The sequence below is a fragment of the Symphalangus syndactylus genome, chromosome 2 (genome assembly GCF_028878055.3).
Source record: "Symphalangus syndactylus isolate Jambi chromosome 2, NHGRI_mSymSyn1-v2.1_pri, whole genome shotgun sequence".
NCBI classification, from domain to species: Eukaryota; Metazoa; Chordata; class Mammalia; order Primates; family Hylobatidae; genus Symphalangus; species Symphalangus syndactylus.
The window spans coordinates 117,838,049-117,862,693 of NC_072424.2; the positions used below are offsets into that span (position 1 = coordinate 117,838,049).

The following is a 24,645-nucleotide window of genomic DNA, read 5'->3' on the forward strand; positions in this document are numbered from 1 at the left end:
GCTCTTGTCATCTTCTTCCCTCTCTCTTCCTTTGACCTTCCCCCTTCGCCTCCCCTTCCCTCCTGGTGCTCTGCTCCTTTCCATTTCCTTTCCTACCTCAAATCCCATTACCCATCGCCATACCTTTTTTCCTTCTTTCTCTGACTCTGATTTTTCCCATTTCTCTCTTAATGAGGTTTATTTGTGAGCCTCAAGCCTCATATTATTGTTCAGTCTTTGGGTATCCTCCATGCTGGGGGCTCCTTCCTGGGCCCGTGAATGAAGAGTTTAAGGTCTGAAAGAAGGATCTTTCTTCTTGCCCTCAAGTCACTTCTGTAGTCTAGTGTGGTTTGCATACTAGATGAATCTGGACTACATGGAAAAGATTTCCTAGAAGTGTCAATGGACTGACTGTGTTTCTCCCAAATTCATATGTTGAAGTCCTAATCCCCATCTTGATGGTATTTGGAGGTGGGGCCTTTGGGAGGTATTTAGGCTTAGATGAGATCATGAGGTTGGGGACTACGTGATGGGATTAATGTCCTTCAAAGGAAATGAAGAAACACAGGAGCTTTCTCTCTCTCCATGCTCAGGTACTGAGGAAAGATCATATGAGCACACAGCAAGAAGGTAACTATCTATCAGGTAGGAAGAATGCCCTCACCAAGAACCATATCGGCCAGTACCTTGATCTTAGACTTCCCAGCCTGCAGAACTGTGAGAAAATAAATGTCTGTTGTTGAAGCCACCACATCCATGGTATTTTGTTGTAGCAGCCCAAACTGACTAAGACAAAGTATCTTCTTATCAAAGATCGGACTTTATATTTTTACTTGTGTTAGTATTTCATAATCCCAAAGTTCTACAACTTCCATATAACAAAAATTTTGAATTCAGTACAATGACCTTGTAAGTATTTCATTTATAACAAGCCTCTTTAAAATATATTTAGTAACATTGCTCTAATTAGAAAGAATTTAAAATATACAATGATGTCTTAGGTATGTTTATTTTAAGTGAGAATTGATTTATTTGTTTTGTTTTGAGATAGGGTCTCGCTCTGTCACCCAGGCTGCTGGAGTGCAGCGACGGAATGCAGTGGCATGATTTCAACTCACTGCAACCTCAATCTCCTGGGCTCAGGTGATTCTCCCATCTCAGCCTCCAAAGTAGCTGGGACTACAAGCACACACCACCACACCAACTAATTTTTGTATCTTTTGTAGAGACAAGTTCTCAGTTTACTGCCAGGCTGGTCTCGAACTCCAGGCTTAAGCCAGCCACCCATCTCAGCCACCCAAAGTGCTAGGATTATAGGTGTGAGCCACTGTGCCTGGCTGTCGTTGTTTTTAGTCATGAAATATTCAACTTTGTCCAGCCATCCTGGGCTACTCTAACAACTGTAATTGCTTTATAACTACTTAGTTATGGATTTCTGGAATCTGAAATTGAGGCCATAAGCAGAAATGACTAAAATATAGAATTCTTTCTCCTATCTTTATTTGTTCATCTAGATGTTGGAACTGTATCATTAAATTTAAAGGGAGGAACTAGTATTGACAACAAATTAAATTATTTCAACCAAAACCACTTAATAGGTATGTTGACTGTTCGTCATTACCAAATCAACTAAGACGAAATAGTTATATTTCCACTTTGTTGATTCAACAAATAATTTTCATATTTGTAATTCATATTGACATTCACAGATTCCTAGGATCTCTATTATCAGATACCTCGTTTGTGCCTGTGATTATTTCTTCATCTGTGCCTGTCTTTGCCCTTTCCTAGCTGAATGTCCTTGAAAAAATCATTTGGCCTTTTTGTGTCTGTTTCCTCATCATGAGGTGGAAAAATACATAGAGTCAAATGTGTGAGGTTGTTTCCAGAAATTAATTTAAGAAAGCACTTTGAATACTACCAGACCATAGTAAATTCTATGATGATGATGACAGATCCAGGTGAGAGCTCATTTGCTGGCTGCATCCTACATAACTCTGCTTCATGGAAGAAAGGCTCTGTAAATACCAAAGATTAAGATCCTTGGCTTAAGACTCAAGGAATCTATTTACAAGGTAAGTAAGCAAGAGAACAAAAACAAAACATAGTTTATACAAGCCCCATTCACTCACAATCTTATCTTTTCAGTTTCAAGTCTATCCCCTTTAAGTTTCCATGACATCAGTATCAGCTGACATACATACAAGGTGACTCACCTTCTTCCCATTAAACTAGGTTGAGATTAAAAACAAACAAGCAAACAGCTAGAATGTGGCACGTGGGTCAGACCCTTCTGAGTCCAGTTGGGTAACTCAGCAGAGATCAGAATGATCTTCAAAAATCAACAAGCAATTGGCACACATCTTCAGGCATGCTTGAAGTGGGCCAAATGGTAGAGTATCCTGGCAGAGCCAAAAAGTCTTCTTTTATGACACAGAAAAGAAAACTTCTTTCAAAGTAGTTATACAACCCAGGAGAACACAATGCATCCACTGTGTGTGTCCTGGGGCTGTCTATGAACACATTATTTCTATATTTTTGTCTTTTGTAAACTTCAGCATTGATGATGAACATTATTTCAAGTAAATATCCCACTACTTTATCTCTGTAAAGACATCCATAGAGAATATAAGTTATAATTTCCTTATTCATTTTTCTGGTTAGAGAAGGCATTTCTATTTCAATGGTCAATTATTCTGAATTTGCCACAAGTCCCCTTTTCATATTTAAACACTAGTTTTTTTTTTTAATTCTTAAGATAAATATAAAAGTCAAGGTTAGAAAATGTTCAAAACAATTGTTCACCTTATAAAATCTTGTTAGGGAAGTAGTTTTGCTCATTTCACACTGTTGACATTTCTCAATTTCAGTAATCATTAATTTTTTTAAAGCTGCCAGCAGATATGTACAATACTCCTTTTAGATATTATTCCCATCAAAGACAGATTTCAATTACCTCTTTCACTCTTTGTGTCGTTTCTCTATTATTTTGAAAATATTACTAATGCCTTCAAGTTCATTTGTATTCTGTAAGATTCTCCTTGTATCCAAGCAACTCCATCTGAAAAATAATTTGTTTTTTTAATGAGACATATATTCAGAACAAAACCCTGCATATATTTATGATTTTTGGTAATAATTTTCGTGATACTAATTTCCTGGAAAGGGATTTGCACTTTATGAACAAACAGTGATTTCCTTTGAAACCTTCTCTGGTCTATGTCACTACAGTTATCTAAACAATTTAGATGTCCCTTTCTTGACTAAACTTATAAAAAATGTTGATTCTGTTCTGTTTTTAGAAATGATACACATCATCAGATAATTTGTAAAACAGAAAATATATTTAAAAATAAAAACTTCCTTAAATAACCATGGGATAATCAAGGTTGTAGTAGACTGCCAAGTGAATTATAAAAACTCCAGAATTACGTCGGAATTACACAGATAACCAAAGAATCTGTGGGGCACTTTGATGAACTCAAGTGAATCCTTATATTCGTCTTTACTGAGAAAACTGTTGGGAATGATTTCACTTCAATTTTTTTTTTTTTTAATATAAAGCATATCCTTCAGAGTGGCACATGCAGAAATATTTTTTACACATGTATATTTACTGTTAAATACACAATACGCCTATGAGAACGACCATAGCTAATAGTTTAAAGAACTGTGCTTGGGGCGAAGGGGAGGAATGTGTGGCTAGAGACTTAGTTTGGCATGACTGAGAAGCACCCAAGCGGAGTAAGGACGGGTGTGTCGGCTGCAGCCAGGCGGCAGTTCTGGTACTTCTCAGTCGTGACAGTCGGGGTCAGGTAACTGAAGTCTCATCAGCAAAAAGGGGATAATAGTAGTAATATCTCTCTCATAATATTGTTCCAAGAATTGCATATACTTATATTCACAAAATAAGTAAAATGTTTTGAACAGTGTCGTGAAGTTATGCAGGTATTTTACTGTAATTGACTTTATTTTTGTTTTAGAGCAGTTTTGGGTCCACAGGAAAGTTGAGTGGAAAGTAGGGAGTTTCCATATCTCCCCTGCTCTCACTGGTGCACAGCATCCGGCATGATCAACATTCCCTTCAGACTGGTACATTTGTTTACAGTGGGTGAACCTACATTGACACATCATTGTCACCCAGAGTCCAAGTTTACATTAGGCTTTGCTTTTAGGTTGTACATAATGAGTTTTGACAAATGTATGATGACATTTATTTTAATAATGAAATGGTTTGGTTGCTAGGGACTAGATTGTGACACTTTTGTTACAAATATGAAGAAAGTTGGGAGATTGTTAATGAAATCCCTTTCTAGAAGAAAATTGTAGAAAATGTGCTAAGTCTGCAGACTGGTAGGTCCCCCTCCAGTCCCTGAACTGCCCACTGGAAGTTATGATGAAGACAGTCACTTGGTGGTTAAACTTGCATGACTTAATGAAGGAAAGAAAATGTGGTTCCTGTAAGAGGACATCCTGTAACTGGACCGTGATGGTTCTTTGTAAGGTCACAATAAAGGGAGAAAGAAGTGGAAAAAATTTAAACTTTAGAAAAAGTAAAAAATCCTTATGTAGTAAAGATAAAATTTTGCTGTCATGGTATCTTGTAGGAGGTGCCAGTGACATTTTGCTGAATTGCTTGTGTGAATTCTGAGAAAAAATAAAAGGTATTACTTTGAAGGAAAGGGGAATGCTGGCATGGAGCTCATTGCCTGGAAGGAGAAGAGACTGAAAACATAAATAGAAAAAATCAATTTGGGTAAATTCATAAATCATTGATTTAGAATTAATATATAGAAGACAGAGTTGGTAGGCTGGGAGCAGTGGCTCATGCCTGTTATCCCAGTACTTTGGGAGGATGGGGCGGGTGGATCACTTGTGGTCAGGAATTCAAGACCAGCCTGGCCAACACGGCGAAAACCTGTCTCTATTAAAAATACAAAAGTTAGCCGGGCATGGTGGTGCGTGCCTGTAGTCCCAGCTACTCAGGAGGCTGAGGCATGAGGAGAATCTCATGAACCCGGGAGGCAATAAGTTGCAGCTGAGATTGCATCACTGCATTCCAGCCTGGTTGACAGAAGTGAGACTCTGTCTCAAGAAAAACAAAAGACAGAGTTGGTTATTTGCACCATAGTGTAATATCTGTACAAATATAACCAATGTCTTTATCTTTCATGTAGGTGCCTCTCCACAGGCTACCATGTGAGTCTACAAAATGTGCCTTGCCCCAGTCAGCTGGAGCAAAGCCACATAAAATAGACCTAGTTCAGACAGTGTTCTGAAAAGAAAACTACTAACAAAAGGGGCTTGGAACAGTTCCTTGGGATGTCAAAAGTCAAATTAGCTTATTCTATTGTAATTGCTTATTTAAAATGGCAGAATCCCCCCTAGAATTGGAAATGTTCATTAATTTATTCAGCAAATATTTATTGAGTACCTACTACATGCCAGGTAGTCACAAGTTTAAGTAAGCAATATAGACAAAACCCATGCCCTCTTCTAGCTAACAGAAAATAAATACTGGGTGAAAGAATAAAAGAGAATTATGTGCATGTTACGCACTTGACAAGCATAAATGTATGTAACAGCTTTGGAATGTTCTCTGATGAAGTTCTGATATACCTTACCCATTTTTCTCCATTAAGCATGTGGTGAAGACATAGCTTGACTAGTAGACTGTCTGTGTTCTGATATAATCTAGGTTTCTTTTCTTGTATTGACCAGAAGGTGTGAACATGTGTTGCATGAGTTGTGTATATTTGTGTGTGTGTGCATGTGTGTGTGTGAGAGAGCATGTACACTTTTGTGTCATTCTTCTGAAAATGTAGCACATGAACTGGAATTGAAGAAGAATTAGAGCTTTTGATTACTATTTGGATTATTTTCTTGGTCTTTACATATGCAACTGTTCAAGGCTTAATATAAGTTTGGTTTTTTTAGTATAATGTTGTGCAGGAGGCTTTTCTTCCTTATAATATGTTATGTGACATGAGGCTCATTTGCTTTCCCTATTATCGCAGGAAATGCTAGCATCTTTCTTGTGAGTATCCTGTGTCCTGGGTTTCCCACTGTGCAGCAGTGTAAAGAGAGTAGGGCAATGTAAACTTCTTTGAGAATCACTTCCTGACTGATTGGCGTCTAAGAAGAAACATGATCTGGAGCTTTGCACAGCACCAGGACTCTGCCTGTGAAACACTGCTAAATCCACTATTACCCTCCTCCCTTCCACCCTTCCCCCAGGACTCCAAGGTGACGGTCCCACTTAACCCTTTCATGCCCAATAGTATGTAGGGCACACTACCAATGTCTGCAATGAATCATATGTTTTCAGAATAATTATTTTGATCACTTATATCCTTTCTTATTAAAAATGTCTGTGCAGTTCTTAAAGAGGAAAGGGGTGAGGGAGGAAAGCTGTTTTACTTTCTTTCTTTTATTTAATCATCACATTTAATATTTCCTTATAATTCACATTTTAAAGAAAACAAACCCAAGGCTCAGAGAGGTCAACAAATTTACACACATGGCATGACTAAGAAGTGGCAGGGGCTGGATTAGAATCAAGGCATTTCTGACTCAGAGCCAGTGATTTTTCTCCTACATACAGTAAGTTCCACCAAGTGGAAAATTAAGGTCTTAATAATACCAGCCAAGAAACACTGCATTAATTATAATGAATGTTTTATGCAGGGTAGTTTTTGGGTCTGAATCATGTGCATCGTTGCCACATATTTTTTATTTTATTTATTTTTTTACTTTGTGTGGAGACATCAGGGTTTATTGACCACTGCATCCAAGACTGAAGATGAGATAGTTAAAGAAAAAAAAGAGGATATTTGAATGTGTAAATATTTGTTTTAGAATACACGGAGATAGTCTTTTTTTTCTGTCTTTCACCTAACCTTTCTTCCACATCTTAATTACACATTTTTTTTATTGAGGCAACAAATTCCTTCCTCCTTAGATCCGTGCCCCACAACAACCCAGAGCCCAGAACATAAACAAAGACACATTTGGAAGCTCCTGCAGAGAGACCTATATCCAAGATCAGCAGATCCTGCAATTTGCTATTTCCTCCTCCCCCCTCTCCCTAGATGCAGGCTTATGTAAGTCTCCCTGAGGCATGTATGGTTTTAGGGAAAGGATTGAAAACTGTGGCTGGTGCTGTTAGTATTAGATGGCTGTAAATGAATAAATGGATAATAACAGTTAGGAAGCTCACTGATGGTATTCCAAGTATTAATAAATGAGTGCAATTGACACAGTTTGACACCAACACTTTGGAATTTATGACATGTAAAAAGGGAGAATATGAATCTGCCGCTTTCAACTTTTTAATATAATTGGGATGCCTGAAGCCATTTTACCATCTGTAAGCTTCCCGTATTAGCCCTGATTTGCTCCTGAATGTCCACAAAGCCTGGGACTTCATATAAAAGTTTTGAAAAGAGTTCAGCATTGTAGCTTTTCCTTTAATATCTGAAACTTGTTATAGCATGTGCTGCTATTTCCAGGCAGTTTAGTGTCATTAAAGCAAACACCATATAAACCTGACTTCCTATTTTTAACATTGTGGAATTCTATATTAAGTGCCATGAACAAAGAAGCACATCAGATGAATACTTTTTCCTTTAAAATGAAAAACTCCCTTAACCAGGATGTGCAGAACCCTCCCAAAATGGACTTGTTTTCAGCTTGTTCATCTTTTCCACCTCCCTACTGCTTTTTAAAAGTTTCATGTCCATTTTTGGTGACAATTTATTATTTGAAGTCATCTTCCAAGGGCAGGAAATATCTTTGTAGAAAAGAGTCCGAAATAAACTTCATGTGCAAAACAAACGTATCACAGAACAGTAGAGACAGTTCCTAAGCAGATTGTGTTCTAAAAGTTTGCCTAAAAGAATGCTGTTTGGAGCCTGGAACATGTTTTTCATGGAAACACTATAGATGGCTGTTAAGTTCTAAGGTCAGTGTTTGAGGCCATATGACCTGTGAAGTAATTGGGCCGCAAAACTGCATTTTTTAAATACCACTTTGTGATAATTTAGGATATTATTTTGGTAACATCACACATTATAACATTGAATCTAGAGCTACTGCACAGCATCATGAGCATGATAGTTTAACTAGGTTCCAGTCACACTGATCTCCTAGTTATTGCTCAACAAGGAGTTAAGGACTGTGGTATGGGCATACAAATTGGGAGAGCGTGTGTGTTTAATGATGACTGTAGTCTGTGCAGGGATCAAGTCAATATCAAGTCATGCAGTTTGGAGTATCTCTCCCCTCCCACTTTTTTGATATACATGTTTAAGTAAGAGTCTCAAAGTGTCAACATTTTTTGTTGGGTCTTTGTTGTGATTCATCACCATGTGATCCTGAGGCAGCAGATGTCTTGATAGGAAAATATTGATAGTGCACAGCTGATACATTCCTTCCCCACTTTTACTTGAATTGCCCTGTGCTCCTCTAGGGTTCCCTGCACCCTCTTTTTCTCTCCCTCTCTTCCCACTCAGTGGTAGGGTCTAGGGCTGTAGAACACACCAGACAACTAATCTTGATTTAAGCAGACTACTTAGGGGGTTCTGATGGATACTAAAAGTTGACTCACTGGACTGGAACGTGTGCCTATAAAAGGTATCCTGGCCCCTATTGCTTCATCAACAATCAGCTAATTTGTTGTTGGCCTATTCCACCTTCTACATTTTCCACTGTCATAAATTCTTCGGCTGCTGTGACTGAATATGCTGGAGAGCGAACTTTCTTCTCTTAGGCATCCTTGTAAAGATGTAAGCCCGGTTCAGAGACTGCTTTGGTCCCACTTCATTACTTGTAGGTTCCTACAATAAAAGACCGTTCTTTCCTATATTTGCCATCTTCACTGTTTATACTCAAGATGAGGGTTAGAAGCCAGACAATAGATAATGAAAAAATGATAAATCATCGAGTGGTTGAAAACTAACACAAATATTTGATTACATTTGTAGCTGTAGTAAATCAGCAAATCTCAATTCCTGAGTAGGTGAAGGTTGAATTGCCCAGGTGAGGAAAAGCAAGCTACTGAGCACTGCTCTGGGAGTCGGATCAGTAGGAGCCTGATCATATCTCAGAACAGGCCAATGTGAGCGTCAGAGTTTGTGGAGAAAAGGGCAAAGTGGAAAGATATCTTACTAGTTTTTCAGCCCCTTTTGACTTTTAGAGGCAATTCTAGTGAGGGCTCAGAAAGAAGAGGAAAGCTGGGGAGAAAGCTCCATAGTTTTAGAGAACACATAAATAATCATGTACAGGATGTTAGTAGAAATACGGATGTTCAGGATGATTTTGATGAAGCTTCAGACAGAAATGAGTTTTCCCAGAGGTCTCTTTGAAAGACTCAAGGCTTCTCCCTTTTGGTCATGTCTCAGGTAGTCTTAAGGCACTCAGAAGCCAGCATGTCAGCAAAGAAAATTTATGGCCGTTTTACCAATCATAGAGACAATTTAAGTAAAGAGGAGTCGATTAAGCATTTATAATATTTGCTTTTTAAACTGTGGCAGCAAAATCATTTTAGTGGATAACAATTCACATTAAAAATAGGATGAAAAAATAGAACATAATAAAATATATAAAAGTGGTGCAACTTAGATTTATTTTATGGATCTTTGATTTCCCTCCCTTCCTCCCTCCCTCCCTCCCTTCCTTCCTTCCTCTGTTCGTTCTTTCTTTCTTTCTTTCTTTCTTTCTTTCTTTCTTTCTTTCTTTCTTTCTCTTTCTTTTCTTTCTTTCTTTTTTTCCTTCCTTCCCTCTTTCTTTCCTTTCTGCCTGTCTTTCTTTCTTTCTTTCTTTCTTTCTTTCTTTCTTTCTTTCTTTCTTTCTTTCTTTCTTTCTTCGTTTCTCTCTCTCCTTCCTTCCTTCCTTCCTTCCTTCCTTCCTTCCTTCCTTCCTTCCTTCCTCCCTTCCTTCCTTCCTTCCTTCCTCCCTTCCTACCTTCCCACCTTCCCTCCCTCCCTCCTTCCTCTCTCACTCTTCTTTTCTTCCATCCCTCCTTCCTTTTCTCTCTTTCTGATATAAATTTGCATTCTGGGTCATGACGTGTGATGGTAAATTTTATGTGTCAACTTGACTGGAACAAATGATGTCCAGATATCTGATTAAACATTATGCCTGCAGATGTCTGTGAGAGTGTTTCTGGAAGAGACGGCATTTGAATTGGTAGAATGAGTAGAGCATACGGCCCTCCCCAAGGTATGTGGGCATCATGTAGTTTGTTGAGGGCCTGAATAAAACAAAAAGATGAAGAAGGTTTGAGTTAACTGTGTCTGACTGCTTGAGCAGGACATCTGTTTTCTCCTGGTTCTGGTGTTGCTGGTTCCCAGACCTTCAGAATCTATAGCATTGGCTATCTGACTTACAGGCCTTCAAACTACGCCACTGCTTTTCCTGGGTATCCAGCTTGCAGATAGCAAATCATAGACTTCTCAGTCTCCATAATCATGTGACCCAATGCCTTATGGTAATTATAATACAGTAGCCCCCCCTTATCTACACGGACATATGTTCCAAGACCCTTGGTGAATGCCTGAAATTGTGAATAGTACCGAACCCCATTTACACTATGTTTTTCCTATACTTACATACCTATGCTAAGGTTTAATTTATAAATTAAGAACAGTAAGAAAGTAACAATGACTAATAATAAAATAGGCAAAGGATAACAATAAAAGTTATGTTAATATGGTCTCTATGCCTCTCAAAATCTCTTATTGTACTGTATTCACTCTTCTTCTTGTGATGATGTGGGATGACAAAATGCCTGTTTCTGAGATGAAGTGAGGTGAATGACATTGGCATTGTGATGCAGCGTTTGGCTACTATTGAAAACTAATTAATAACTTAGGAATGGTTTATTTCTAGAATATTCTATTTAATATTTTTGAATTGCAGTAGGCTGCACGTAATGAAAATCAAGGAAAGCAAAACCACAGAGGAGAGAGGACTACTGTAATAATAATAATAATGATAATAATAATAATAGATTCTGGAAGAGTTTTGAGGTGCATGCTAGCAAAAGCCAATGTTTTTGTGAAGAGAGTTTTAAAGGCAACTCTAGTAAGACCTCAGAAACAGAAGAGGAAAGCTGAAGAGAGAGGTTCATCTTCTCATAGAACACTTAAATAATAGTGTAAAGAATGTTGGTGGAAATACGGTATTCATCTGCAAACCGGGAGGTTGGCCTCCACCAGAAATTGACTTGGCTGGCACTCTTGAACTTTCCAGCTTCCTGAACTGTGAGAAGTGAATTTCTGTTGTTAAAGCCATCCTGTCTATGGTATTTTTGTTATAGCAGCCCGAACTGACTACGACACAATGTAAAGTGCATCTCTTACTAAGGATCTTGGTCAAAAAGTTAGAAAGCTATTGATCTGCACTTATGGTTTATTTCAGATATATAAAGTTGGTCATATTTTAGACATGGGTTAGAGAAATAGGGTGTACTGATACAGATTATATTCTCTCAGGTTATATTTCTGCAATAAGGGCTAGCCTCTTTATGGGGACAGTGGCTGGTAGATTTAGGTCACGTAATTAAATGTCTAAACTACCCACGGGCATCCAGAAGATAGAACATTTATCCTGTTATGTCATGCTCTCTCTGTAATAACAAAACTCTTTGTTAAATCAACAAGCAGCACTATTAAGTAATTAAATCATTATAAAAATAATACCCAATTAGAAAATACTTAAATAAATATACCAGTATAATTAGATACCTTCTCATTAAACTTCAATTATCTTTAGCCTAATCCCAATTTTTTTTTTTTTTTTTCACAGATCAAAAGCTTTCAGTCTGAATCATTTCAATTCCCCTTTGGGCTTGTCTACCATTTTTGTATTTAGTTTTCTTCTTTTATGCCTTTTTTTCCTCAGAAATTTGTATGGTTTTCTCTTCTGCATGACCTTTTGCTATAATCAGAATAAGAGAAATTTGAATCCCTTGTGATGGCCTTTTTCTAATAATGAGTAATTTTCTTCCATATAACTACATTTTTTCTCTCAGTCCCCTTTGAAGCCTGAAGCAAGTATAAAAGCTAATTTGAAATTAGCATACAATTGGATTCCTTATTAGTCTCTATAGTCATTTTTGCAGATGTATGGTTTGGCCTGGGTCATGGACTCTCTGACAGAAAATTGCCTTTTTTTTTTCTTTTAAAGGCCCGAGCTTATATTTCTTTAGAACATATTAGAATATTGCTCAAAGCATAACATGCTGTTTAAGCAGAGATATGAATTGATATCTTCATAGTTAATGCACTTAACACTGTTTATTCTACATGACTTTCAAGGAAATATTAAATTACTCTAAACACATGCCTTTCAAAATTAATGGTAAAATACTTCATGGTAAATATGTCTTGATCAAGTACAGCATTCTATGGGGAAGGCATTTCAAAATAGCACTGGTGTCTAGAAAATGTCAGTGAATTACACCAAGCTTTTTCTCTAGAAGATTCTTCTTGAATTATCTATATACATATTTTAACGGTGACATTTTTAGCCAACTCAGTCACTAGTTCCTATATCAGGAAATTTTACCCTGGAGTCCATTTGCCATCTAAAATTTTATGTGCAATGCATGAGTATTTATCTGGGGAAAGTCGCTACCATTTTTTATGACTTCTGTTTTTAATGAGGTATAATATATAACAAAATGCATAGACCTTTAAAGGTGATTTCTAAGAGTTGTGTCAATTGTATACATTTGTGTAGCTACAACTTAAAACAATACATAAAAGATTTCCATCACCCAAAGTTCTCTTGGGTCCTTTTCTAATCAATTTCCCATCCACTACCCAGTGCAACTGCTTACTGATACTTATCACTATAAATTATTTTTGTCTATTTTTGAACCTCATGTTAATGGAATCCTATAGTATATAATACTCATTAGTGTCTAGTTTCTGATTTTTTGAAATTCATCATATTATTGCTTCAATCAATAACTTCTCTTTAATGTTGAGCAGTATTCTCCCATATGAATATTACACAGTTTGACTATCCTTTTATCTATTCATGGACCTTTGGCTTGCTTTTGCATATTGTAAGTAAAGTTGCTATGAACACTCTTGTCCATGTCTTTTTGTGGACATTATCATTTAATTTTGGGGGAGTAAGTAACTAGGAGTAGAATTGCTGGGTCATCAGATAGGTATTTTAACTTTATTAGAAACAGATCTGCAGCTTTTAATAAACTCTTAAAGGGAACTTGCATCCCAAAACTTAAAGTAGCCCTGCTTTTAGGGCATCTATACAAATGTTTCTGTTTATTTTAAAATATTTTCTCATTTCTCTTTAAGCCTCAGTTACAGACTCAATAAGATGAGTGCTAAATTCTGCCTTATGCCTATAATGCCTCAGGCTATCAGTACAAGTTGAAATTATTTAAAATAGTTTTTGTAGATACTTAGATAGTAGATTAATCACAATAGCTAAATTCCATTAGAATGTAAATTTTATGAGGGTAGAGACATTTCTCTGTTCACTGCTGTAACCCAAGCGTCTAAGATGCTATCTGCATGGATCGGTTCAATAAATATGTGCTAAATGGAAGAATGAAGTATCAGCCATATGTTGGGAAACATTCTAATCACTTTATATATAGTGTTTCACTTAATCCTTACAGCCAATCTTTGAGGTAATTCCTTTTATTACTCCCTTTTAAGTGGAGAAATTAGGCACAGAGAAGTTAGGCAATATGCCCCTTGTCACAAAGCAAATAAGCCAGGATTTGAATACAGGTAGTTGTCCTTCCAAAGTCATAACTCTTAGCCAGGGAATTCAGAAAAACTACATTGCTTGTGTGTCTTTTGTTTTGTTTCAAGAAGCCAAACAGCCTTTTTCTATTTGTTAATTGTATCACTTTTGAAGGAAAAGTCCTCAGGAGGAAATTCCGGGGATTGGTTTAGGATGGTGACACTCATTTTCTTTCTCACAATTGACTGGACTTTTCTTCACATTCTGATTTGTTCCCATGATGAGAGTTAGGGCCCCACTTCACCTGTATTATAAATAAAAGCCATGGAGGTCTATACATACAATCCCTGGATACTTTTGCTTTACTTTGTTTTTGTTTCATTTTCACTCACATCAGGTTAAGCTGAAAGTTTTGATGTTTTTTAGAAGTAACTTTGAATCCAAATGCATGATTACTGTTATAAAACCTGCCTTGTACGGCCCTTCATGGTGTCATACAGCTTAGGACCTGGTGATGGGATGGCATTGTTTTGACAACTGTTAGCTGTTCCTTATTTGTAAGTTTTTGGTAACGTGAGCTTCCGTCTTAGTCTTGTCATGACCACTGTGGTCCCTTCTAGCTAACAGAGAGGTTGAGGACAGGCTAGTGTGTTCTAATGAACTGGCTTTGTCAACAGAGCTGGCGTTTACTTATACTTTAAAACAAATCACCTCTCACTATCTCTGCAACACTTCCTCAGAGCTGAATTTATGCCTCTTTTTATCTTGATAGGAAAATATAAACAAAAGATTCTGATTAATATTTATCGCAATGTAGCCAAACTAGAGCCAAATACGTCTCATAATGGCACTTGTTGATGAAATCACTCCTCCCATTTATATTTGAAGGAGATTCCCCTTCTAAGACACATGACTTCAAATCTCTCCATTGTATCATGCAATGCTCAGCAGTCTTCTGTGAGTACATTGGTGGCAGTTCTCTTTTTCTGGAATGAGCCAGAAGCAAACAAGCTTTTGAGGCTGGAAAACAGTGACAAGAAATTGGTTCATAAACCTACACTTGATACATCATCCATGCTTTTTCCACCAGTATTGCAAATTCTACGTTACAATTTTATGTTGTCTTACATCTTTTTGGCAGCATGTCTTAACCATATATAAAATAATCTGTAGCAGGAAAAAAGTTATCAGTCCTTATCTTTTTAGCTTTGCTAATAAAGATAGTAGAACTGAGATTCTGTGAAATTATGTCCAATTTTTTACCCAAGGGTAGAAAAGCCAAACAGCCTGGAGATAATTAATATGTCTTCCCAAATGGCAATTGTAGCAGGTCTTTCTTAAGCAGCAGTCTCAAATAAAAGATCTATGAATCCAACAAATAATTTATATTTCAAAAGAAATTTGCTACTCCCTCTTTCCTATAGACTAGTCCTGAAATTAAAATCAGGGCTGTTCATTGTACTTAATACTCGCAAACACCAAGCAAGATGATAATTTCTTGCCTGCCTATGATCCCCTGTAATTCCAACTAGCTCTGTGAAAGCACAGACCTGTTTTGGCATTTCACGTTTCTGCTGCTTCATCAAGGCCAGCTCCTTCACTGCAGGCTCTTACGACAGCACATACTTCTCTCAACAGCCATGTTTTCAGTCCTCATTTCAACAGAAGACTCTAATCTTGTGATTTTTCCGATGCCATACCAAATATAGATTTTGCTGACACTTCCCTGATTTTCTAGGATTTAAAACATTTCAAACAAACTTTTGAAGCAAATGATGACAATGTGTTTTTATGCTTACATAACCCATCTCGGTTATTTCAGACTCAAGATGGAATCCTAGCCCTGTATCAAGTAGAAAACAAAACAAAACAAAAGCCAGTGAGTTGTTTTAGTCATCAGAGTAGTGCTGTTTTCAAGTATTCAGCCTCGTTCTCCTACCACATAGGTAAACAGACTAGCAAAAGTTAATATGGCTGCTTTAAATTAAAGACATTCAGATGCTGTTTTTTTCTCGAATTTTTGAATGTGTTGTTTAACACACTGAATTACTGTGCAGTAAAATGGAGACACTTGATGAGAGGCTGTTGTCAGCTTTAGCCTGGAGATAGAGATGTGACCAAGTATACTTTTCTTAGGTGACTCTCCCCTTACGGGGAGGACTGTGTGTAAGAACTGCTGAGAGCCAGAGGCAGACATCTGAGCTGGGAGATTTAAGACTATGGTTGACTATACATGTAACACAAAAACAATAATTCACCAGGCACTTCTTCCCAACAACACAAACTTTAAAATAACAACAACAAAAACCAACATTTACATACTGGATAATTTAACTTTTGATGTGTAGATATAGGTTTTATGTCTAGGATTATTTAAATTTGTGGGATAAAAGGTGATACTTTTAGTAGAGTTGTCTTAAGTGCAAATAAAATTGAGCAAAAGTTCAATAAAAGTATTTATACAGCAATTTAAGTAGTAGTATTTTTATGTAATTGTCTTTTCTATTCTTCCCGTAAGACATTTAAGTACATCTGAATTATTATCCCCTTTATACCTGAGACTCCTGAGATTCACTTGCCCAGAATACAGCCAATAGAGGTATTTTCAATTTCTCTAGTTAAACCCATGATTCTCTTGGGGAGGTCATATACTAAACCTCTCTGTCATATCTTCCATTTTCTTTTTGCTTGCTTACTATGTTTCTTTCAGTTCAGAAATATTTTCTTCCAACTCTCCTAAAATTAAAAATTTTAGATCTAGTTCCTAAGAAATTTATGTTATGTACAGGTGTATATGCTGGTGGTGGTTGCCAGTATGAGACAAAAGTCTTGTTTTCTGTTTGTAACAAGGGCATTTTGAAGAATGGATGCAGTATAAGATGCTACTTTAGCTTTTTATGTAGATATAATGAATTGGAGCATACCTGGCTATCATGGCTCTTTATAATCATTCCTTTATACCCTTGAAAAACAATTGCAAAGCAATAACATATCACATATTCAGTGTTTTCTGATGTACTGAGTCAATGTAAGTTTCCTGAAGTCGACTAGTGTACAATCTAATTAGAGTGCTACCCTATATCTCTAGCGGTTAATACAGAAACACAGAGGATATGATCATACAGCATATGCAGAATGTATGATTCTGTACAATATAGGGTGGCACTACAATTAGATTGCACACTAGTTGATTTCAGGAAATTTACATTCAAATTAAGGCCCTGTCTGCTTATGGCCTGAGCCAGAAGGGAGCCAGGCTCTGCCACCTGTCCAACTGGGCTTGCCAGGCACAGGGGACTAACACCATATTAGGGCAACTTGAGTGGTAGAGCTGGTGAATGAGGTTCAAGTTTGGCACCAGGGACTTCAGTTGGGATAAATGAAGCACACAGGGGTAAGCTAGACTTTAATCGTGTCTTGAATCTGTCATGTTGGTCACATTTCAGGGATTCTTTTGATGGGTATGAAGTGACACACATTTCAATTGTGGAGTAGTACCTAGAGGGCAGGCTCTAGAGACAGTCTGACTTGCTTTGCATTGTATCCTGGATCATTCATTTACTAGTGATGTGAGCTGGGAAAAGTTACTTACCTTTGGAGCTTCAGTTTCCATTTTAGTAAGTGTCATAGGATTGCTATGAAGATTAAAGCATGTGGATAAGCCATGTAAAGTGCTTGAAACAGTGCCTACAAAAGGGTGAGCACTCAGCAGAGCCTATTTATAATGATGATTATTGTTGTTATATTTAATTTGGAGAGGCATAAATAACTGGCAAAAATTAGCAAAGTAATCAAGAAGGAGTATATGCTTGAGGCAAATTGGTTCTCACCAGGTTTTGAATGCTGAGATTATCTGAAGGACAAGACAGACATCCAGTTTACTTCATTGAGCCAACATTAAGGAACAAAGGGAACAGAAAAATTGGAAATATTAATACATTGACACTGTGAGTGAACCTTAGGGATACCATTGAACAGACTCAGAGAGCAGTGTAGAAACTAGGAGGTTGTCAGGTCCTGGGGGCTTTGGTCTGATGGGGACTTATGCTGGGTCAAGTTGCCTGAGGAATACCACGGTTTCAGCCTGTGTGAGACGTGACAACCTCTGAACCTCAATTCTAGATTGGTCTGAAAATTGGGATAGAATAAAGTTGTGAGGCCTAGGTGTGTGGGTCTGGGAGAAATAAGGCAGGGGGAGAAGGGTTGAAAATGAAGTGTTCAATTCTTTTCTACAAACACTAATCACTGTAAGCCCTCACAGGAGGAAGAATAAATAAAGGCTTGGGTAATTAACTGTAACTATGGTGGGAGCAGAGCTGAATTCTTAAATAATGCATGAAATTTGTGGGATGAATAAGCCCAGGAAAAAGGGAAGGAAAAAATGGTCAAAATCTGTGAGACTGGGATGAGAATGTTGTGTATTTATGAGTTAGTGAAACTCTGGTCTGATGAATACAGAATTGAGATGGCATGATCCATGGGTAGGAAAGACTAGATTATGAGAGTATTTTACCAACCAGCCATTGGAAAGTGGATATGAAGGGGAAGGCAGAGGGAGTCATTAATTATTCTAAACAGAAGAATGACACTGTATTAGTTTGTTTGTACTGCTATAACAGAGTACCATAGACTGGATAATTTATAAAGAACAGAAATGTATTTCTTGCAGCTCTGGAGGCTGGGAAGTCCAAGATCAAGGCACTAGTAATATTGGTGTCTGGTGAGGGCCCAGTCCCCAATCCCGACTTGGTGCTTTGAATACTGCATCATATAAAGTAGAGGAAGGCTATTTCTCACTTGGCAGAACAAAAGACAGAGGGTGCCCACTTCTTCAGGTCCTTTTTATAGTGGCATTAGTGAGGGTGGAGGCCTCATGACCTAAAGACCCTCTCATTAGGCCCCATCTTCCAACACTAGTCGGGATTAAGTTTCAACACGAGTTTCAGAGGGAACAAAAACATTCAAAATCACAGCAGACATATGACACAAAAAAACAAGAATAACACATACATAAAATAGTGTTCAACAAAAAATTACTTTGAGAGGCATAAAGAGAATGGAAAAATCATTTTCAGATCACCTGCTATGGGTCGACATGACATGTTTGATGTAATTTCATTTATAATTACAATCTTATGTTTAGGTGTTAATGGGACTTTTTTTTTGTTGAAAAGGAAACTGAAGCTAAGAAAAGGTAAAGTAATTTGTCCAACTCTTATTAGTGACCACTGGTAAGAAGATGAGATTGGTTTCAGATCCAGGTGTGCCCAATTCCAAAACATGTCTTTTCTTGTGCCATGCAGTTGCCCACAGTAGTGTAGAGGAGGTGGGGAGAAGCTAGAATAATCCAGGCAATTAGGAATGCAAGTCCAAATAAAAAATAGCTTCCCTTCGCCCCCTGCCATGCTTTCTAGCATAGTTTATGCCTCTGTTGTTGCTAATCCCATTCATCTTGTACTTTGGATGTTCTTACACTTGTCTTATTCTTACTCTCCTTACTTCTGCTGTGTTTCTCATAGTTGCATTCCTGGTGCTCTTTGCACAAAGTGACTTAAGACAAATCATCAAAGGGTACTTTTTAAGTGGGATGAATGCACCATCTGTGGAAAGCAAGCAAGGAAAACTCTGGAAGCAGATCAATCTGGTTTTATGCTATAGATTCCTCACTTACCAACTTTGTGATTTTGGCCAAGACATACAATTTTTTTTTTTTTTTGGAGTCTCAGTTCCCTTGTCAATAAAATGTATGAGAGTAAGACATCATACACTGAATTGTGGTGAGGAGTGATGTCACATATGTCAGTCAAAGTGCTTGACTCATATAATGGAATCATACATTTAGTTCTCTTCTCCCTTCCTTTATACTATTCCTTTGGATTGAACTATTAAACATTTCAGAGAGTATCTCATAGAAGAATATAAGCACATCAAGAAAAATAATAAAAAGTTAACTGCATTAAAAAATTCAAATAAATAAGGAGAATAGTTTGATTGATGATCATTCTACAAATTATGGTTAATGATGCTTTGTCCCAAAAGCTATGTTATTAGCTTTTAAGAGAAGCTTCAGTTCATAACCTGTACATTCATTAAACCCCAAAAAGGCAAATGGATTGCACTCAAAAGTCAATAGACTGAATAAAATCACTTTTTAAGGAACATTATCTATTTGTTATTGGTCCATTTGGACCTCAAAGATGAAGGATACTAGTTATATACTCATTTATACAATGATGAGAATGATAGGTAATATAATGGATGAGAGAATCAAAATGAAAAATTATTTCAATAGGCTTAAATAATGGACCAAAACTAACAAGATAAAATTTATCAGGAATCAAAGTTGAGTCCTATATTGAGATTTATGCTATTAAATTCACATTACAGAAGAAAAGAGATATATGTAGAAAATAATTCATATGAAATCTATAAATAACATCTTAGTATTTTAGTTGACCAACACTAAATAAGCTTACCCTATGAAGTGACTGTGAAAAATAAATAGAGCATGAGATGGAGAGACTAAAAATGAAACTGAGTCTGGTGGAAGATTATAAAAAGGGTTTAGACTATTTTTTCTAGTAGGATTTGTCTTATTTATATCATCCAGTTGAGTACGTACTTATACCAATCAAGTATTTTAATTTTAATGTTTATGAATGTTCCTGAAGTTTTTGAGCTGATAGATGTGCTTCTCTCTGTCCCTGGGCCCAAATCTACTCTCTGTCCACTTGCTGGATTTTAGTTGAATGCTCCGCTTCAGCTGCCCAGTGATGGCACAGAAGTTTGGGTTGTGAGATGCAAAGATAGTTTTTTGCGTGTGTGGGTATCTAGGGGTGTGAGAGATGCTGTCCAGGTTGCAAGCATGGAAAAAAAATTTTCCTATATGAGATTGTCCAAATGTTCCAGTCATCCCTTGACTCAGACATCTCCCTCCCACTCAAGTCGTTGAAATTCTGTGGCTCTCTTTGGTGACTCTTGCATACTCAGCACTCTGGGCCTGGAGAGTGCAGCTGTGAATGTTTGCTGCTTCCACAGTCACTGGCTTTCCCCCTGGTTAGATAAGCATTATGAAGCTCTATGTATACCCTTGTGATGGTGAGAGCCATCACTACCTGTTTTGGTGCTCAACGTGAGGCACCCTTAATAACTAACTCTGGACCCTACGCCAGTAACATGCTGCCATCTAGAGTTTTGTGGTTTACCATGGAACGTCTACTGGTTGGCTGTAGCCACCTATCCCTGTTGCCCCACCTCATGGCCTGTGGCTTTCAAAGTCAAACACACACAGAAATACATACACAAACAAAACCATTCAACATGACTTCTGACGTTTTTCAGCCTTCAGAAGAGAAATATTAGAATTTGATGAAACTCACTGATTCTTTCCTGTTTTTGGTTATCTTGTAGGGTGCCACATCTTGTGATCAGGGAGAGAAAGTCTTAGTACTATGGCCTTTTTCTCCTACTCTGGTAAAACTATATTAATATTTTTAGAATGCTGGTTGGGAAAAGATAATATTGGTATAGAAGTAATTTACAGTGAAGTTTTTCTGTTGGATTTTGTGTGATTGTGTTGTTGGGAGGTAGTAGGAGTACAGAGTAGCACCAAACTCCATGTACAGCACCAGAGTAATCCAATTCTGTAGATCTTCCAAAATGAAAGTATCTGCCATATTCTTAAAGTCATGCACTTTCCTGGTGAAATGGGCAGTGGTGGTGGTGGTGGTGTGTGTAATCTCTGTTCTTGGACAAGTCTCCTACTAAATTCCTTTGAGAACATTTGGTCAGGATCACTCTTTTCTGCTTTCTCAGCCAATGGATTTCTGTTGTTCATTTGCAATCCTAAAATATCAGGTTAAATAAACATAGATTACATTGGTGGACTTTTTTAAATTAATTTTTTAGTGAACTCACTCATGATAATGCACAGGAGTATTTTCTTCCAGGGATTAAGGACAAAGGAGCTGCCATCAAGATTATGGGATGGGGTGAAGGCCAAGCTCTCTGTCAAATATTTGGATGAACTGAGGAGATTTCCGTGGTAGAAGTGAGGAAATGAAGACAAAGTAGACATAATGGCCTACTTTGTCCCCTTTTATCTGTAGCTTTGCTTTCCAAGTTTTTAGTTACCCATAGTCAACTACTGTCTGAAAATAGGTCAGTACAGTACAGTAAGATAATTTCAGGACAGAAACAAAGACCACATTTACATAACTTTATTATAGTATATTTTTATATTGTTCTATAGTATTACTAATGATTGTTAATATTTTACTGTGCCTAATTTATGAATTTAACTTTACTGTAGGTAGATATGCATAGGAAAAAAACATAGTGTATATAGGGTTGGGCACCATGCATGGTTTCAGGTATCCACTAAACATCTTAAACATATATTAGGGGGGATTACTGTACATGAAGAGATGATGTGTGGAGTGGATTTCTGTTTAACTTTACAAGGCCCAACTCAAACCCATAAGTAGAATTTTTAGTGAGGCAGCAAAGCAAGATTGTCATGGCTAAAGCTCTTAAAAATAAATTCACTTGCTCTTGTGAAGTGGTGGATTCCAAAACTCTGAAATGGTGGAAACAGAATTTTATGGCTACCTAACAGAAATTTGATAATAGCAAAGCTACCAGACATGTCATGGAAATTTCTTCCAACTTAAAGACTCTCTGATACCCTGTGTAACATTTGATCTAGACCCAGGGATATTCTTTACAATATCTCTATTTTTCATTCGTTTTTAGAAGATTTGCTCTTCTTTCAACAATTCCTAGCCTTTCTTTCCAACTCTTAGTAGTCCACCTTTAGTGACATGAATAATTTAAATGACAAAGCTGATGATCTAATATTATACCCCACTGATACATTTCTCAACTAGGCCTGTTTCTTTATTTTTGAAAAATGCAACATTACTTTCAGTAATTACTTTATGACTTGACCTTCTTCCTGGGTGAGAGGATGCTGAATAGGGAAAAGAAGGCATGAAAAATTTGTAAATAACACTAAAATTGTTTTTGTGTGTTGATTCATGTATGTAGGGATATTAAGTTTGCTGTTACAACTTGTTAATTAGAAACACTTATCATTTGTTAATGTTTTATTATTTCAGTCACCTTGATTCACAGTTACATGGTAGATAAAGATTGCCAGGGTAGATAAAACAGGAGTTATTCCTAACATTAAGCACTTGTTAATGGAATAAGACATTCTGATGATGCAATTCTTCTTTGGAATTTGAGTGATATTTTACTCCTAACCAAGAATTGATCAATAGGAATCAAGCCTCCTAAATCCATTTCAGCCTTAAACATGCACTCAAAATTCAGCAAGTGACTGTAACAGAGGACTGTTTAGTTGTCTTCCTTTTTACTAAAACAAAATTTTACTTAGAAGGATGAAAAGAACGGCAATCTTCCCTATAATATTATATTAAAGATAAATAAGAAAATCTAGAGAAGACAGAGTGGAAATTTGAGTCACTAACTTTTGGTAACATGAAAGAGAATATCATAGCCATTGTGGCATATGGTGTTTTCCTCTCCTGACATAGCATAATTTTATGCCGCCATTGAAAACCCCCAGAAGTAGGAGAATATCTGACACTTTGTAGACACTCAATACATTTTGTTGAATGTTGAATAAATAAACCCAACTTTATCACAGTTAAATTTTAAATTCTTTAGGCAATTTTCACCATTCTTGAAAATTTTAGGGTGACATTCTTTTACATGGGATGCAGAAAACAGACACAGTCAATTTTAAGACAAAAACATAGTATTCAAGTCATCATAGTAATTGGATTTATTAATTGTCATTAGAGAGTTGGGAGACAATCTTCATAGATTAATCTACCATAGTCCATGTAATTGTGGCTGTCTTCAGAGTTAAGTTTTATATAGATAAATATTATATAATATTGTAGCATTTGTACTATTGCATAAAATATGAGAATTTTAGGATTCTTAGTTTTTGCTATGTATAAATAACCTAGATGGATATTATACACCGTGGTATTTAATATTCCATATACTATGCTTGTATATTTATATATATATATTATTTAAATAAAAATCTGAATTAAATAGGTGGCATGCCATATCTATACAAGGTAAGCATTATTTAGAACAAATGGAATGTTTATTTATATCCTTAAATCAGAAATCCATTAGGTAATAATTTCTGATTGATAGTCCAAACCTAGCTTGGACCTCAGCAGTGTTTGAGCTGAATAGATAAGATAGTACAACTCTCCAAATGTGCAGTTGGCAAAGTGCCCTGACCAAATTCAGAAAACATGCACAACTCAGGGATATAAACATGCAGAATTCTAGAAAACAGAACAGAATTGCAATCAGGCAGCATGTATATATAATCTTGTTTTCATAGATAATTCCTGCAGATAATTCAGTGACCTTAGATATAGGATTGACTACAACATAAAATCATTTTTTTCTATGTCAAAGCCTAATTCAAGGTGCTTGATAATAGAAAACATTCCAAACAAAGGTTTATAAATACAGAAAATAGTATTTTACACACAAACACATCCGCATACACACCTCAATATATTGAGATTGAAGACACTACGATATTCGTATTTTCTTGTAGTTTTATTACCACTCGAGTACTCAGAGGTCATTCTGAGAAAATATCTTGGTTGTAGTTAATTTTGATTAATGGATTGTAGACTGAAGACAAGAAAATGCTTATCTTTGGGATGTCCGGTTTGAATCACAAACAAATGTATTCCTTATCATCATTAATGCGTATCTTTGGGGCTATTCCCTAGGGCTTTACATTTAGAATAGGTTGGAGCAAATTTAATTTAAAAACATCTATGTCTTTGCAACAGAAATAATATATGATTTTCAGGACACATTCAAGGAAGCAGGGAGAAAAAGAGCAAGAGTGAGAAGGAGAATTTAGCA

General features: G+C 36.7%; 2 long non-coding RNA genes across 2 annotated transcripts in view; one reads left to right on the plus strand and one right to left on the minus strand.

Annotated features, from left to right (window-relative positions):
• The first annotated feature begins 495 nt into the window (after window positions 1-495).
• LOC129463464 (uncharacterized) overlaps window positions 496-24,645 on the plus strand; it is a 119,220-nt gene continuing 95,070 nt past the window's right edge. Inside the window, exon 1 of the long non-coding RNA XR_008651187.1 lies at window positions 496-609. This is a non-coding gene — a long non-coding RNA (uncharacterized lncRNA). The remainder of the gene's footprint in view (window positions 610-24,645) is intronic.
• Window positions 2,530-15,527, minus strand: LOC129463458 (uncharacterized). The gene is made up of 3 exons (XR_008651186.1): window positions 15,258-15,527; window positions 2,785-3,040; window positions 2,530-2,584 (listed from the first exon to the last, which is right to left on the minus strand). It is a non-coding gene; the product is annotated as an uncharacterized lncRNA (long non-coding RNA).